Source organism: Schistocerca piceifrons, chromosome 7 (assembly GCF_021461385.2).
Source record: "Schistocerca piceifrons isolate TAMUIC-IGC-003096 chromosome 7, iqSchPice1.1, whole genome shotgun sequence".
Classification (NCBI taxonomy): Eukaryota; Metazoa; Arthropoda; class Insecta; order Orthoptera; family Acrididae; genus Schistocerca; species Schistocerca piceifrons.
Genome location: NC_060144.1, coordinates 487,550,442 through 487,556,441, shown reverse-complemented (window position 1 = coordinate 487,556,441; position 6,000 = coordinate 487,550,442).

The following is a 6,000-nucleotide window of genomic DNA, read 5'->3' as shown; positions in this document are numbered from 1 at the left end:
CACAAGCTCTTGCCTCCACTTTCAAAGAACTGTGCACAGGTCTTAGTAATAAAATTTCTTCTTGAAAATTTCTACAGTATGATGAAACCAAATCGAGCGGCACTTCGTTTTAATGGGCTTTTCCTTGAATCCACTATCTCGCACTGCCAAATTTTTGAAGTTTCTGCCTCTATGGTGTTTCCGCTTCAATTCTTACATTTTAACAGAAAGAATACGGGGAAGTTCATGGCATCAAGCACTAAAAAAGTAAACGGGTAAAAAAAGGATCGCTGTCGATGGTTTAAACCGTGAGAAAATTATTTCTTTCTTTTTGATCTGTGTTCTTTTTTATCCTCATTGACTGCCTTATCCGTACCGGTAAAAGAATTCACACTCTCATACATCTGACGTATAAGGTCGTAGATACATAGGTGCAGGCACCACTTATTCACCACCAGTCTCAGTCATCTAACAGAAAAATGATTTCATTGTGTTAATGGCCTTTTTTTTTTTTTTTTTTTTACTGTAGAGTGTCTCATTGAGTTTTGAGGCGCAGATGAAACAGGAGGTTATGGACTGTTACTGCGAATGTTCTACATCTACTTGGATGCTCCGCAGATCAAACTTAAGTACAGGCAGAGGGTTCATCGAACCACCTTCACAATAATTCTCTATTATTCCAATCTCGAACAGCGCATGGAAAAAACGAACACTTACATCTTTCCAAGTGTGCTCCGATTTCTTTTATTTAATTATGATATAATAATTTCTCCCAATATAGGTCGTCGTCAACAAACTATTTTCGCTTTCGGAGGAGAAAATTGGTGATAGAATTTTCGTCAGAAGATTCTGTCGCAATGAAAAACGCCTTTGTTTCAATGATGTCCACCGTAAATCCTGTATCATGTCAGTGACACTCTCTCTCGTATTTCACGATAATACAAAACGTGCTGCTCATCTTTAAACTTTCTCGATGTACTCCGTTAATCATGTCTGGTAAGGATCCCAGACCACGCAGCAGTACTCCAAAAGAGGGCAGACAAGCGTAGTGTTGGCAGTCTCTTTAGCAGATAAGTTACATTTTCTAAGTGTTCTACCCATAAAACGTAGTCTTCGGTCTGCCTTCCAGAAAACATTTTCTGTGTTCCTTCCACTTTAATTTGTTCGTAATTGTAGTCCCTAGGCATTTAATTATTTACGGCCTTCAGATTTGACTGATTTGTCGGGTAACCGAAGTTTAACGGATTCCTTTTAGCACTCATGTGGATGACCTCACACTTTTCATTCATTAGGGTCAAACGCCAATTTTCGTCCCTTACAGATACCTATTCTTTTATATTAACCAATATTTGTGGACATGAAAATCTCTCTGTTTGCTTCTGTCTCGGGTTCTTCGGCCGACGTTTGTTCGATGATTTTTCTGACGTTTCGCCAGCACGAGTAGCTGACATTGTCAAAGTTCCATGCTCCATGCTGGCTGCTGGCTGGAGTCGAGCTTGCGGCCGTAGATTGTATGTACCTGCCGCGCCAACGTCCAAGGGCTGTCCCGTTGGCATTTCCGATGCGGTTCTCCCTTGCTACCCGCAACGATCGTTCCCCCTAGCACGGGAATCCAGGCATCATTCACCTTCAGACTTTCTTCTTCCTTGTTGAATCTATTCTAATGTTTGTGTATTTATGTAGCTTCTCTGGAAAAGCGTGTGTGATAGCTCTTGTCCACAGCAAGAACTTCTGTGTCTGCGAATTTTACTATGTGGTCGGCCTCACACAGCGCGTGCTCTGCCACAAACGATCTCTCCGCGTGCCCCAAACTGCAATGCCGCTATGTTCGGCCGCAAGGTCGACTGCAGTTCATAGCCAGCAATAGAGGGTGAGGCTTTGACAATGCCAACCACTGGTGCTGGCGAAACGTCAGAAAAATCAAACAAACGTCGGCCAAAGAACCCGTGGTAGAAGCCAACAGGCAGTTTGTCAACAACTGGTCATGAAAGCATTAACAATATACTGTTTGGGAATCTTTTTTTCCTTATATGAACTAAAAAGCTTTTCTGAAAGACGTTATTCACATTACATAACGAACAACAGTACACTTCAGTACTCGCTGCAGTACACTGAAGAAAAATTTCAAAACAGAACAAATATTTGTAGAGGTATTAGAGCAGAAGAAAAGTTCTGTATGGTGATAAAGTAAGATGAATTAGTGCACAGTCGTTGTTTTGAAGGAAAACTTTGCACAGAACTCACTGAGTCTCATTTATTCTACAGAAGTTCTTGCATTTCACGTTTAATATCCGTAGACAAACAAATTAACAGGTCGAAAAGAAGGCGGGAACGTGACTGAGAGGTTCCGGAATCGAATCCCTGTCTGACCGCGAACTTTGCAGTCTTCGTTTTAACCCAGTCTTCAACTCTCAACGATGTGAGGAGTCGCCAGAAAGAACACATGGTTCGGATTCTAACTGTAGTTTTCCCTTCTGAATATGTGGGGTACGTTAGCGACGCGGAAGTCGCCAAGGTAGTGTCCAATAGAAAGAAATGGTCAAGGCCACTGAATATCCCTGGCTCACGAGATCTGTGACATTCCGGTAATAATTTCTGCAGTGTCTGCGAGGGTGAGTCGCTAGGAAATTAGGTCTTCGCTGGACTGCAGGTAGAGAGAGGGCTCACACGCGTGCGCGGCCCAGAGGGTGACTTGGCGCATATTTAGAAAGACAGACACATGACGTTAGTGTAACACACACTCCCGCACTGGCTCGTGCTGGCTGGCCCTGATAGCTGCGGTTGATGATAGTTCGGAATCGTTTTTTACATGCACTGAGTGTTTGTGCACTGGATTTTTTCCGTGCTCTTTAAGCACTGTAAGCGTTTGAGATGCAATATGGTTTGAGGATTTATTAGTTGTTTTAGAGTTTGTTGTATTATTTTGTGAAAGGGTGTGCAGTGCACAAGTTCCAAAGCTGACAATTATCAAACGTGTTTGGGGAGTCTTTTAGATGGAGTCGACGCGCGCGCCCCTGGGACATCTGTGTTCCCGTCCATCAGCAATGGTGCCTATGTGATCATATATTTTAGAGAGAAATTTCTCAGGTGTCAAGTATGAAAGGGATGTCACTGCCTCATGCTTGAGGGCGCCTGTGCGTGGTTTGACAGCTGACGGCCACATCACTTCGTCGGGGGCTGCTGCTAGCCTCCTGTGCAATTTAGTGGACAGGTAGTGGTAATCGGTGCCTGTGAGTGTCTGTTGCATTATTTTGCGGCCAATTATGTAGGCTGTACCACTATGTGTTATCTGGACAGTTTACAAGTACTGAGCGTGTTTACACATCAGTGTGCTGCATTATTTAGGGGGAGCTTGCATGTCTGTACAGAAATTATTTCGGTTTAGTAGTTTGCACGTGTGTAGGCAACAGAATGCTTTATTTGGACAGTTTACAATTAGCAGGCATGATGGGATCGGTGTGAGTGCGCCTTGGAGTTCTGTGGCAAAATGGACAGGGGAGTGTGCTGTACCTCACATGGTTGGCGAGGACGTGACGGCAGAGGAGGTGATGCTGTGGAATCGGGCCACTGCAAGCAGGCTGGTTGCTGCAGCCATAACCCGCTAGCCTGAGGGAGAGGGGCCCGTGAATGCCAGAGCGATGCTGTGGCGGCCGTGGACAGGTTGGTGTCGGGGCCGGGTGCAGCAGCGAGCAGTGTCTGTGACTGTTGTTTGCGTGTCTGTTGCATTATTTTGCAAGTGGGTCTGTTGGCCGTGCTATGCATTATTTGGACAGTTTACGAGTTGGCTGGCTCTGAGAACTATGGGACTGAACTACTGTGGTCATCAGTCCCCTAGAACTTAGAACTACTTAAACCTAACTAACCTAAGGACATCACACACATCCATTCCCGAGGCAGGATTCGAACCTGCGACCGTAGCAGCCGCGCGGTTCCGGACTGCGCGCCTAGAACCGCAAGCCCACCGCGGCCGGCAGTTTACGAGTTGATTTCGTGTCTACACATCACTGTGCTGCATTATTTAGGAGCAATTTGCAGGTCTGTACTGAAATTATTTTGGTAAGTTAGGAGTTGTTTGTGTGTCTGCAGAGCATTATTTAGTAGTAGCTTACAGGTCTATGGGTTGTGTGGCGTGACCCCAAGCATATGTGTGATAAACATACTCCATCCCTAAATAAATTGTTCCAAAATAAATAAATAAAGTACACTCCTTTCTTACTCTCCTCAGAAGCCCAGCACAGGCTGAGTCACTTTTGCGGCTTGGAGTTCTGTTGCCTCCAGATCACCATCTTGGATTACATCACAGTAGGGATGACAGCACCCTCTGGTGGCAGTATTGTGTACTAGGTCAGTTGGAGTCTAGATCTTGTGGGGGAGACACTGCCTGCAAAATAAAAACTTATGTCTAGCACAGTCAGAGTCGTTTTCCTGCCATTTCCCCTCACCATCTTGGATTACATCACAGAACAGAAGACAACGCTCTCTGGTGGTGGTCCTGGTACTAGGTCCAGACCTCATAGCGAACACACTGTTTGCCACCATCTTAGATAACGTTACTTGCTTCATCAGCTGACATCATGGCTGCCATCTTGGGTTATGTCACGGAACGTATGACAGTGCCCTCTGGTGGTGGTACTGTGTACTAGGTCAGTTGGGATCTGGACCTCATGGCGAACACACTGGCTGGTGGCAGTGGCTCAAATTCTTTAAATAAAGACTGGTGCATGATTTCGACATTTGATGATTAGCAAGCATGTTTGCAGAGTCTTTTAGTGGTTTGCATGTCTGTAGGGTGTGTGGTGTGACCCCCAAGCATGTCAGAGTGTGTGTTTTGTATCAGTGTAATAAATTTACTCCATCCCTAAATAAATTGTTCCAAAATAAATAAAGTACACTCTTTCCTCTCTCCAGCAGCCCAGCACTGGTCAAGTCCTTTTCCAGTGAATCCCTAGGAGGTGGCGGTTGGGTGACTTTGGCTAGTGGAGGTGAGATTTCTTTCCCACGTTTTCCTTAGGTTGGTAGAGATAACTGTGCTGTGATGCATATCCTGTTGGGACTAGAACTTGTCGCCATTTTTCTGGGGGATGTGGAGGTCAGGTGACTTAAGATAGTGGAGGTACTCCAAGTGTCCTATCTTCTTGCAATTTTCTTAGGTTAGTAGAGATAGCCCAATTGACCTATTTCTACCACCAAAATTCAAATTTGGCATCAGTTCCTAGGAAGAGGTGGGGGTTGGGTGACTTAGGTCAGTGGGTGTAGCCCAAGTGACCTATTTTCCCGCGATTTTCTTAGGTTAGTAGAGGTAACCGTGGTGTGATACATTATCCTGTTGGAATTTGAACTTCCCGCCATTTTTCTGGGGGAGGGGAGGGGATGGGGGTTAGGTTAGTGGAGGTAGCCCAATTGACCTATTTTGCCACCAAAATTCAAACTTATCGCCAAAAGCCTCCATCGTGGATGACGTCATCGCCACTATCTTGAATAATGGTACTTTGGGCCAGAACATAGGATGCCCCAATACTGAGGGGTAGGGATAGGGTATGACTGACACTAGATTCGAGTGTTACTGTAAAGTTTTTTCCCAGCAATGTAACACCAGTCGTATGGCATCATTCGTTTTTGAGCTGTATTGAATTTTAGGCACACCTTGTGTATCACTAAGCATAATGTTGTGTAATTAGGACCAATCTTGATGATAATTACGTAACTGAGACCGATCTTTATTTCAGTTTCCCAACCAAAATAAATATAGTACACTAACATTACCTTCCTCTTCTGCATCTGGGCAGTTTCTATCTATTCAGGGGTGCATTTGGGGTTTCTATCCAGAAGAACTAGACTTTGGGTCTCAGAAAGGGCATCATAATTTTTAATTTCCCGCCAATTCCCGGGTAGGAGGTAGGATGGGACGCCACCAGAGTCCTGGAACAAAGAAATTCGCTCCAAAATTCGAAATTCTCACCAAATTCGAAATTCCCTCCAAATTCGAAATTCCCGCCAGTAGGGTAGGTGGAGGAGGGGAAG